We start from the raw sequence: 12,955 nt of genomic DNA, 5'->3' as shown, positions 1-12,955 counted from the left end.
ATAGCTCAAGAGGAGTTTTCAAAGAAAAACCTTTTCTTCAATCATTAAGAAATTCAAACTGTGTGGTTGATCTGTCTTGAGAACGTATTTGTCAAAAACTGAACTAGGTGAGGGAAGCCACCAAGACACCCAGGCAACTCTGAGGGAGTCATTGGGTTCTGCGGCTAGATACAGTAGATAGACTGATTGGTACAGTAGATAGACTGGTGGTTAGACCTTACCAACCACCTTGGGGCGCAGGGGCACTTATGTTGTGATTTGGCACAATATAAATACATTGAATTGAATTTAATTGGCAGCAGTGGTTAGCACTGTTGCCTCACAGCAAGAAGGTCATGGGATCAATTCCCACCTGTGGCCTTTCTGTGTGGAGTTTACATGTTCTCCCCATGTTTGGTGGGTTCCCTCCAGGACCTCCGGCTTCCTTCCACATCCAAAGAATAAGTGGATTGGAAACTTTAAATTGTCCGTAGTTGTGTGAATGTGTTTCTTTGGCTATATGTGGCTGTGTGACAGACCCCGTGACCCTTAATTAGAGTAAGTGGTTGAACATTTGCGAGTGAGTGGATTGAATTGAAGAAAGGACTTGTTATCCCAGTCTGGAAAGGAGATGATGATTGCATGAATAGAGTGAATCTGTCTATATTTCTGTCTGTCTGGCTGTAATATTGTTCCCGGTGTGTAGTGAGCGCCTTGTATGGCAGCACCCTGACATCGGGGTGAATGTGAGGCATAATTGTAAAGCGCTTTGAGCGTCTGATGCAGATGGAAAAGCGCTATATAAATGCAGTCCATTTAACATATATATATATGTATACTCAACAAAAATATAAACGCAACACTTTTGGTTTTGCTCCCATTTTGTATGAGATTAACTCAACGATCTAAAACTTTTTCCACATACACAATATCACCATTTCCCTCAAATACTGTGCACAAACCAGTCTAAATCTGTGATAGTGAGCACTTCTCCTTTGTTGAGATAATCCATCCCACCTCACAGGTGTGCCATATCAAGATGCTGATTAGACACCATGATTAGTGCACAGGTGTGCCTTAGACTGTCCACAATAAAAGGCCACTCTGAAAGGTGCAGTTTTGTTTTATTGGGGGGATACCAGTCAGTATCTGGTGTGACCAACATTTGCCTCATGCAGTGCAACACATCTCCTTCACATCATCTGTGAAGAGAACACCTCTCCAACGTGCCAAACGGCAGCGAATGTGAGCATTTGCCCACTCAAATCGGTTACGACGACAAACTGGAGTCAGGTCGAGACCCCGATGAGGACGACGAGCATGCAGATGAGCTTCCCTGAGACAGTTTATGACAGTTTGTGCAGAAATTCTTTGGTTATGCAAACCGATTGTTCCAGCAGCTGTCCGAGTGGCTGGTCTCAGATGATCTTGGAGGTGAACATGCTGGATGTGGAGGTCCTGGGCTGGTGTGGTTACACGTGGTCTGCAGTTGTGAGGCTGGTTGGATGTACTGCCAAATTCTCTGAAACGCCTTTGGAGACGGCTTATGGTAGAGAAATGAACATTCAATACACGAGCAACAGCTCTGGTTGACATTCCTGCTGTCAGCATGCCAATTGCACGCTCCCTCAAATCTTGCGACATCTGTGGCATTGTGCTGTGTGATAAAACTGCACCTTTCAGAGTGGCCTTTTATTGTGGGCAGTCTAAGGCACACCTGTGCACTAATCATGGTGTCTAATCAGCATCTTGATATGGCACACCTGTGAGGTGGGATGGATTATCTCAACAAAGGAGAAGTGCTCACTATCACAGATTTAGACTGGTTTGTGAACAATATTTGAGAGAAATGGTGATATTGTGTATGTGGAAAAAGTTTTAGATATTTGAGTTCATCTCATACAAAATGGGAGCAAAACCAAAAGTGTTGCATTTATATATATATATATATATATATATATATATATATATATATATATATATATATATATATATATATATATATATATATATATATATAATGTAATTCTGTAAATTCTGAAATTGTTTTGCTATGTGCCCGGAACACCTCTCCAGCGAGGCCTCCAGGGGACATCCAGAAAAGATGCCCGAGCCACCTCAGCTGGCTCCTTTCGACTTGGAGGAGCAGCGGCTCGACTCCAAGCTCCTCCCGAGTGACTAACAATTATAGCAATTGTTAGTCACTGCCAATAGCAGTCTGCCTCTCAGTAGGAGGGGTCTTGTTAGGTTTAAAACTCCAGCTTTTTCTGGCTTCTGTTTGTTCTTCTCTACAAGTAGTGCAGCAGATAAGAGAATATTTAGAGCGGAATCCTACAAATGGTGATAAAAGCATCAAATTCGGCAGAAATACTCCTCAGATAATCCTCTTTCGAAAAACCGACTGGCCACTTGAATTTTCAGTTGGCATTCAGGTAGAGATCAATTGAAGAATTGCACAGGGGTCAAAATTAAAAGATGCTCCAATCATATTGAAAACTATGCCACATTATTTGTCTGATCATAAAGATTCCAAAAATATAAGGTTTGGACAGTCTGTAACTGAATTCTATGGAGTTACAGGATAAAAACAGCAAGAATGGTGACAAAGGTCAGTATCGGTTTGTACAGGGGTCAAAAGTTAAAGTTGCACCAATTTTGGTAAAACGTGATGCAAATTACTAGTTGAGTTAACACGGTTTTAAAAAGGAATAGTTTGGACCGTGTATTATCCTTACTTATCACGTTACGAGGTGACATATGTCACATGTCCAATAGACGCTGACCTTGTTTGACCTTTACTTTGGAGACCAAGCATTCAACACTGTCAAAACTATTCCATTTATTAATCCTATTAGCTCAACCAATAATTTACATCACTTTTTACCAAAATTGGAGCAACTTTAACTTTTGACCCCTGTACAAAATGAAACTGACCTTTGTCACCATTCTTGATGTTTTTATCCCATAACTCCATAGAATTCAGTCACAGTTAGTCAAAACCATACCTTTTTGGAATCATTATGATCAGGCAAATATGGTGGAATATTTTTCAATATGACTGCAGCATCTTTTATTTTGACCTCTGTGTAATTCTTCAATTCACCCCTACCTGACCACCAATTGAAAAGTCAAGTGGCCAATTGGTTGTTTCAAAAGAGGAGTGTCTAAGGAGTATTTCTGCTGAATTTGATGCTTTTATCACCATTTGCATGATTGTTTCACTTATCTGCTGCACTAAAGAGTCAAGACAGAAGTCAGACTACCAGAGCAAGAAATTTAGCTGAGGAAGCCTCTGCGATTAGAAGCGAAACGTCCTCGCGTCAAGCAACCCAGTCCAGTCAAACATTCAAGTTTCTCTACTCTTAATAATTAATGTAAATAACTAACTAACTAACTTTTCTCAAACAGGCATTAACATTTTCTCACTTTTCTCTCTTGTGTAAACACTCTCTTTTTTCTTCTGTGCGAGAACATTATAAACAGACACACGTAGAACTCTCCCTTTGCTCACTGCCTCCGGAGGTACGGATGCGGGACCCGCAAAGAATCCAAGTCCTCTCTCGGTGGCCACGGAGCTCTGCGGCTGCGGTCAACATCCGCATCAAAACAGCGAGCGTAGTCTCTGGACCTGTTGCCAGATTTGGCGCAATTCCGTACAGCAGACAGGAGGACGGTGTGAGTGGCCCGCGGCTGCATTTACCGAGCCCGCAGAAAGTGCATCGGACGCAGTGAGAGCAATTGTGGTGATGCCGACTGGTGCCGCGAACGGCCAGCCTGATAAGGACGCAGAACACAATGCGCCGTTAAAAAAAAGCATGCAAAATTGCTCTACAAAAAATCTGCGAAACTGCGAGGGCACGAAAGGTGAACCGCATTATAGTGAGGGACCACTGTACTCTGAAAATGAATTAATAAAAATCACAGAAGATGAACCAGACTCTTTGGACAAAATTTATTAATTGTCGCTCAGTGCTAATGCAATACCATATCACAGAAATACAATGAGGCAACAACAGGTGACTGTCGAGTGTCGACTCAGCCTTCTCATTGGATGGGGCGGGCCTGGCTGACAAGTGGGCGGGCCCAGGCCCATCCAGGCCCACCCCTGGCTACGCGTAAGCTGAGATACCAATTAAACAACTGCGAATTATACAGACGACAATGCTCATATGGCCGAGGGTATGTTTGCATTGCTTTATATTTTTATTTTCATTATTTTCAAGTTCTTATCTTGCATATGTTTAATGTGCATTCATTTGATATTGTGCACTACAGAAAACCTTTTGAATTCAACTGACTGTATGTAGCTAACTCTGTAATTTAAGGCCTCTGTGAACCTGCTGAGGTCGTGTCTGAAGTGCGCATTCTGCTCTTATCAATTTGGCACGATTCCAAGTCATTGCTTTTAATGATCAGGTGCATTTATGATATCCTCTTCACCACTTAGATTTACTGTGTTCTTTTTAATTGTAGACTAAGTACATTAAGTATAAGTAGGTGCAAATATTTATAGGATTGGGCCACAGGATTTCTTATTTTTGCCTTGTCTTGCCTTATCTGTTTTACTATTAGATTTTTTATTTTTTTTTTAGATCAATGCACTTTCTAAAAATATAGATTGTATGTTATCTAATAAATGATTGAGCAAGAAAGAGTAGATATGTTTACAGGGTTGACTTTTGTGCTACTGTTGGCCTTTGGACACAGCTGCACAGAGCAGCACAGCTCCATAGACTTTATCTTTTATTTATATTTACAAATACTAGACTTATAAAAAGAATTCACACAAACTTGACACAATGGCAGCACAACATAAGAAGCTATGTTCGAAGGAATATAATTCCAATCTGTCATCTTCAAGAGGAGATTATTGGATTTTTGTGGTTAATTGATGCATTTTACAGCATGATATTAAAAAATTTGAAATACTATTTGTCCTGTACACTAAGTGTTCTGTCTAAATGGTGGCACAACATACAGTGCCCTCCAAAAGTATCAGAACACTTGATATTTCACACATTTTAATTTGTTTATGCCATTTCAAATACAAGTCAAGATGTATCCATTCCCTGGCTTGTCTGAAGAAAACTGGCAATAAAACTGACAGGTATTATACCATAGTGTTCCATTACTTATGCAACCCATCAGCTTGGCTTTTATATTTTTAATTAACTTATATCAACTTGTAGAGATTTGCTTTCAAGATAATTTTAGAATTTTTTTTTTGTTTTTGTATTAGAAATCCATTATCTTCAAGGGGAAATAGCATATTCTCTGAAGTACAAGTTGCAAGGGTTTTTGTTGCTGTTGTTGTTGTTGTTTTGTTTGTTTTTTTACTCATTTGGGAAGACATGTGACTTGTATACCATTTTTTTCAATTATAATAAAAATCATGTGTTTAATAATAATAACAATAACTGTTTATACTGGGCTTTCCCAGGAATCAGCGCATTAAACAAAAGAAACTCCAGCAATAAAAGTGCAGTTCAACAATGTACAAAAAAATCCCAAAGTAAATTGCTGGTTAAGTATTAAGTATTCACACCCTTTGCTCAATACTTTTTTGATGCACTTTTGGCAGCAATTCCAGCCTCAAGTCTTATTGAATATGGTGCCACAAGCTTGGTGCACCTATCTTTGGGCAGTTTGGTCCATTCCTTTTTGCAGCACCTCTCAAGCTCCATCAGATTGGATGTGGAGCGTCGGTGCACAGACATTTTCAGATCTCTCCAGAGATGTTCAATCGGATTCAGGTCTGGGCTCTGGCTGGGCCACTCAAGGACATTCACAGAGTTGTCCTGAAGCCACTCCTTTGATATTTTGGCTGTGTGCTAACAGTGTTTGTCCTGCTGAAAGAGAAAGATGAACCGTCGCCCCAGTCTGAGGTCAAGAGTGCTCTGGAGCAGGTTTTCATCCACGATGTCTCTGTACATTTCTGCATTCAACATCTGCACAGCATGATGCTGCCACCACCAGGCTTCACTGTAGGGATGGTGCCTGGTTTCCTCCAAATATGATGCCAAAGAGTTCAATATGTGTCACATCAGATCAGAGAATTTTGTTTCTCATGGTCTGAGAGTCCTTCAGGTGCCTTTTGTCAAACTCCAGGTGGGCTGCCATGTGCCTTTAACTAAGGAGTGGCTTCCATCTGGCCACGCTACAATACAGGCCAGATTGGTGGATTGATGCAGAGATGTTTGTCCTTCTGGAAGGTCCTCTTCTTTCCACAGAGGATTGTTGGAGCCTGCCAGAGGGATCATGGTGTTCTTGGTCATCTCCCTAACTAAGGCCCTTTTGCCCCCAATGGCTCAGTTTAGATGGGCGGTACCCTTTCCCACACTTGTGCCTCAAGACAATCCTGTCTCTGAGGTCTACAGACAATTCCTTTGACTTCATGCTTGGTTTAACTTATATGTAGACAGGTGTTTGTCTTTCCAAATCGTGTCCAATCAACTGAATTTATCCCAGGTGGACTCCAGTTAAGCTGTAGAAACAGCTCAAGGATGATCAGTGGAAACAGGATTCATCTGAACTCAATTTTCAGACCTCTAGTAATACTGTGAGAAATCTTGGAGTCATTTTTGATCAGGATATGTCATTCAATGCGCATATTAAACAAATATGTAGGACTGCTTTTTTGCATTTGCGCAATATCTCTAAAATTAGAAAGGTCTTGTCTTAGAGTGATGCTGAAAAACTAATTCATGCATTTATTTCCTCTAGGCTGGACTATTGTAATTCATTATTATCAGGTTGTCCTAAAAGTTCCCTGAAAAGCCTTCAGTTAATTCAAAATGCTGCAGCTAGAGTACTAACAGGGACTAGAAGGAGAGAGCATATCTCACCCATATTGGCCTCTCTTCATTGGCTTCCTGTTAATTCTAGAATAGAATTTAAAATAATTCTTCTTACTTATAAGGTTTTGAATAATCAGGTCCCATCTTATCTTAGGGACCTCATAGTACCATATCACCCCAATAGAGTGCTTCGTTCTCAGACTGCAGGCTTACTTGTAGTTCCTAGGGTTTGTAAGAGTAGAATGGGAGGCAGAGCCTTCAGCTTTCAGGCTCCTCTCCTGTGGAACCAGCTCCCAATTCAGATCAGGGAGACAGACACCCTCTCTACTTTTAAGATTAGGCTTAAAACTTTCCTTTTTGCTAAAGTTTATAGTTAGGGCTGGATCAGGTGACCCTGAACCATCCCTTAGTTATGCTGCTATAGACTTAGACTGCTGGGGGGTTCCCATGATGCAATGAGTGTTTCTTTCTTTCTTTCTCTTTTTGCTCTGTATGCACCACTCTGCATTTAATCATTAGTGATTGATCTCTGCTCCCCTCCACAGCATGTCTTTTTCCTGGTTCTCTCCCTCAGCCCCAACCAGTCCCAGCAGAAGACTGCCCCTCCCTGAGCCTGGTTCTGCTGGAGGTTTCTTCCTGTTAAAAGTGTTGTGAAAGTGTAGTGACACGGACCCACAACAGGGGGCGCAAAGGAACGGACAATAGAAGAAGTCAAATCTGAACACTTTACTGTTGTGAATGCCACAACTACACACAGCAGATGTCAGAATGAATACAAAGTCAATCAATCAAGGTGTCGTGTGGGCAGGCTCGACGATAGGAGACGTCCGTCTGGAGAAGAACCGGAACCACACGATTTCCTCCACCACCGAACCAGGAGAATACTGGAGCCGCCAAGTCCCGAGTTCCCCCAGGTGGCCACCGTCTCCACGTGTCGGATCTGGTACTGCTGGCGAAGAGCAAAAATAGTCAGCAAGTCAGGTGGGAAAACACCTCCACCTTAACACCAGAAAGCTGGCACGTGCAGTAGTAAGTGTACTTATCAAAGGTTTGGAGTGAAGACGTCAGTCCAAACCCAGCCTCCAGCTACAAGCACTCACAAAACCTACTGCAAAAATAACACAAGCAAATACTGTCTGTGGTAGACAAAACAATGGCTGAGAACAAATTACCTCCTTGATAGGACGATATCTCGGCGACGTGGTGGAGGTGTCGTCCTGCTTTTATCAGGGGTGAGGCGTAGATGACTGGTGACAGCTGTCATAGCCGATGAGTAACAGCTGTCACCTCGGCCACTCTTGTGGGGCGGCAGCGCCCTCTCGTGCCTGAAGCCCGCACTTCAGGCAGGGCGCCCTCTGGTGGTGGGCCAGCAGTACCTCCTCTTCTGGCGGCCCACACAACAAAAAGGGAGTTTTTCCTTCCCACTGTTGCCAAGTGCTTGCTCACAGGGGGTCGTTTTGACCGTTGGGGTTTTTCCGTAATTATTGTATGGTCTTGCCTTACAATATAAGGTGCCTTGGGGCAACTGTTTGTTGTGATTTGGCGCTATATAAATAAAATTGATTTGATTTGATTTGAATTTTGAACTTCATGGCAAAGGCTGTAATTACTTATGTACATGTGACATCTTAGTATTTTTTATTCTTAATAAATTTGAAAAATCTAAAACTCACATTGTCATTATGGGGTATTGTGTATACACTTCTCAGGAAAAAAAAATGAATTTCATTAATTTTGGAATACTTTCCAGATGCACTGTAAATGGAATTTTGTCTTTCATTGAAGCATCATACAATTTGATGTTTATTTCATAAGCACAGGTGGTCCAACATCTTCATCTTCAAGGGTGCAGCCATCCATCTATCCATCCATTGTCTAAAACCACTTAGACAATGGGGGGCTGAAGCCTGTCCCTGTGGTCACTGGCTCAGAGGTGGGGTACACTCTGTACCCAGTCCTGTACACAGACTCTACACAGTCCTACTTCCACCTACAGCCATATTAAAGTCACCAATTCACTAACCTGCATGTCTTTGGAAGTGGGAGGAAGCCGGACCACCTAGAGGGAACCCACGCAAACACATGCAGAACATGCAAACTCCACACAGAAAGGACCAGGTCGTAAGCAAACCTGGGACAACTTAACAGTTTTGGTTTATTAGTACATGATAATTTTCAATTACATGTTGAAATTATAGGCACCTAAGTGGTTCTATTCTTTTTTGTTTGTTTGTTTTGATATTTAGATGTACCTTAGTATACATCAGTAGAGTTATACCTTAGATTTAGAATATATAATAGAAGATATGCCTTACTGAATTTTCATGTACAGAGATTGACCCGTTTGTTGAATCAGTTCATCAAAAAAGATTTACTGCCACTCATATATATATATATATATATATATATATATATATATATATATATGCAGTTTAGGAGTGTGTGGGAGGTCACTGCCTTTAATTGTGTTTTTACAGTTTGATGTTACAAGACGATACCAAAAATAAAAAACAAAAAATAGTAAAAACAAAATGTGGTGTGTTCCTTTAATGGTATCATACAGCGCTAAGAATCTGATCCATGCCACCACACTGACTGTCAACATGCTGAATAATATAGTGTTCCAAATTAACTCAGATAAAAGTACATTTCATACCACAATTTGGGTAAGAAAATCTTACACGTAGTTTCTTGTGTGCATGAATGTGCACAAGCTGGTACACTGAGTTCTTGGTTCTTTCCTGGACCTTCCAGCTGCTGACAGATTGTTTTGGGCGAGTAACGGCACGTGTTCCTCACCTGGGAGGACAGACACAGGCCGCTTTGTTAACGTCACACTTCAGGCACGCAGCGCCAAACTGGAACTGGTCAACGGCTAACAGACCCAGCAGGGTCAACCTGATGAGCGGGCCAGTGGTTAAAATCTGTCTCTGAGAGCAGCCATTTGGTTTCTCCCACATGGGTCTGGCTGCTTTCCTCCATGTGCTTGTTTGAGGAAAGTAAGATGTAATGCGCCGCCTGTTAATGAGACCAGTACTGTGTGTATTTGGGATGAAGGATGGTCGGCGTGCAGGTGTTCTCCTCTCTGTGCCCTCAGGCACGACCCTGCCACACTACTCTCACATGCACAAAGTCTGTGCTTGTTCTCGCTCTAATCGCTCCATCTACCCTTGGAATTCCTGCTCGACCTGCTCTCCATCCATCTTTCTCTGTTCGGTTCAGATATACTTTACTGGTGTAAGGACACATTTTTTTCTGTAAAACCACAGCTGTCTTATCATTTCAAAGCCTCTGATGACGTGAGTGTCATGAGGTTCTACAAACATTCAAATATCTGCTGGTATGTGTAACTTTAACAGATGACAATTTAAATTCTGTGCAAAATTTATACATGATATAATACGGAAAAAATTTCCATTTAAACATCTTTGTTTAATAACCACCAGGTCGTTATTGTAAATAAGAATGTTTTTCTTAATAACTTACCTGGTTAAATAAAGGTTAAATCAAATGTTACAGTCGGCCAAAATTGGTGCAATATTTATACATATCATAATAACATATAACAACTGTAAAATTACAAGTTAGAGTGGAGGTAAAGTACAACACAAAATGTAGAATGGCTGATATTAAATTAATAATTCACCTATTGTTAAATACATTTTATTCTGAATAATAAAACCCCTCTGTATACCTCAGCTAATGCTCAAAGCAAGGTATCTTGCATTTTTTTTTTTTAAATAAACCTTTTACAATTTGCTGGTTCCAGCATGGGTGTGGTTTTGGTCCAGAATCTAATGATACCTGTTCCAGGCCTAGTTTTGTAACCATTTAAAAATGGCATTTAAGACACCCTTGTCCAACTTCTCTAACTGTACCCCAAAACATAATGACCTCTGTTTGAGAATGAACAGACCTTTTCATTGCAATTTGGGAAAATCAGTTTTGTTAATCTCTAACCATTAATGAGTAACAAGCTCTGTACCCCCCCCACCCCACCTCGCCAAAAAAATCGGTTCATTCAACATTCAATACTTTCTATTCTAGGCAACTCCACCTTTTTACAATGTTTTACAACATTTATGACATTAGTTACTGTGTAACCATGGTAACAATATCACCAGCAAACAGACATGACCAAATAAATACATAACCTCATTAGAAGGAAAGAACCAACAAATACCTTATAAATTTAAAAGGTCCTATAAATGATTTAGTTCCACTAGATGTCACACTTTAGCACCAACATCTCAGAGCAAAACAACGGCTTCCCTAATGTTGTGGTCATATTAGCGACAAAATGACGGCGACACACACTTGGTTCTTGTCGCTTGATGTGCGTTCCCAGGGCGTGCGCGTCTTGTAAATCACTTCAGAGATGTTATCTGGTTACGAAAACAGCCTTTTTAGATTTAGAAATGGTTATTTCTTGCTAGCCTTTACAAAATATATGAGAAACAGATTTATACAGAAATAAGCTGTTTTAGAACATTTTCCGCCATGTTGTTTGTTTGGGTTTTTCTTTCTCTTTTGTCAGCTGACGTCATACTGCCTGTTCACTCAGATTGGCAATAGCCATGTCGAGTTGCTCAGTATTTGCATAAAATACACTTCAAGTCTATTGTGGCCCCACCTAGCTGACAACAGAGCGACCGTTGTCTCTTGACATTGCAAAACGGCTAAAAGTCGTCGCTTTGCTTCCTGTCACTTGTAACTAATCTGACCTTAGCTTAAAGCCGCCACAGCCTGTAATTTACTGATCATGATTAAAGAAACTTTTTCATTTATTAGGGCCCGAGTAGGAAAAAGTCCTACGAGGACCCTATTGTAATTGCGCTGTTTATTATTATTATTATTATTATTATTATTATTATCACTTTTAAAATCCAAATTTTGGCCTTTCCCCATGCTCAAAAACTCACCAAACTTTGCAAAGTTGTCCAGCCAGACCCAAAATTCGATATTTTGGGGGTTCTCACATGGTTACAGCGAAATCGTGAAATAGAAAAATAGAAACCCCTAGAAATTCTCAAAAAAAAACCTCCGTATAGGGTTTCTTTTTTTTTTTGTCATAGCCTCATAAAATTCGGTACACATATTTACCATGCTGGGACGCACAAAAAATTCTCCTTCATGCTTTGCCTGATTGACTTGAAACTTCACGTGTGATGACAGTTGACCCCTGAACACACCTGACCCCTCTGTTTGTGCTCTGAGCGCCCCCTAGTGGATGAACCATCAAAATGTCATAACTACTCCATGCATTTTGTGATTTGCTTGAAATTTGAACTGTGAGATGAGTGGTTGCCCCTGTACACACATCAATCAATCAATCAATCAATCAATTTTTTTTTATATAGCGCCAAATCACAACAAACAGTTGCCCCAAGGCGCTTTATATTGTAAGGCAAGGCCATACAATACATATATGCCCACATATGCCTGTATATGACTGCTTGTAGTCCTAGTTTTAAATGAATTTGCTGTCATTGTTGTTGTTGTTGTTGTTGTGTGTTGGTTTCTGTTTTAAATTTGTTCAAATATTTGTTGTAATTTTAAATTTTGATTTTGAAAAATCATGTATGTGCAAAAATTTAATTAAGATTTTTAAAAATGTAAATTTTTGATTTGAAAATTATAATCCCGAATCACAAAATGTTCAAAATACTAATGTTGGATTGATGCTTCCATACATACAAATACACTGCATTTAAATGTATTAAAATGTTTTTTTTTATTATTTGCTTTAGAAAATTAACATTTTGAATCTAAAATAAAATTTCAAAACAAAATAAACATTACTCTTTGATCTGATTAACAGCTATTTATTAATTTGTAGGGTGTTTGTCATTTGCAGTGATCAAAACAAAGGGAGTGGGGGCCCCACGGGCCCCAAACTAGGAAGCACTGGGAAATAAATGTGTTTATTTTGAGTGTGACTTCAGTCTTCAACATATTCATTGATACTGTGCTTATTTGCAGTGTAATTGTGTTTATTTATTCACTGATTGATTAGGTGACAAATTAATTTATCTCCATCATTCATTTCCAGCTAATAAGATGTTTTTATTAGGTTAAAGCCTCTGGAGCCTCGAAGTGTGAGTCTATGAACTGAAGACTCTGTGGAGTTAATAAGTATGCGTTTTCGCTTGTTCATGGCTGATTTCTCTCAAAGCCCT

The 12,955-nt window shown here is 40.2% G+C and overlaps 1 protein-coding gene across 1 annotated transcript in view; it reads right to left on the bottom strand.

Annotated features, from left to right (window-relative positions):
* LOC117513041 (RING finger protein 223) overlaps positions 1 to 12,955 on the bottom strand; it is a 36,248-nt gene that overhangs the window by 19,067 nt on the left and 4,226 nt on the right. The window lies entirely within an intron of this gene.

Source organism: Thalassophryne amazonica, chromosome 6 (assembly GCF_902500255.1).
Source record: "Thalassophryne amazonica chromosome 6, fThaAma1.1, whole genome shotgun sequence".
NCBI classification, from domain to species: Eukaryota; Metazoa; Chordata; class Actinopteri; order Batrachoidiformes; family Batrachoididae; genus Thalassophryne; species Thalassophryne amazonica.
The sequence above is the reverse complement of the archived record's forward strand: the minus strand, read 5'-3'. Positions and strand labels throughout refer to the sequence as shown.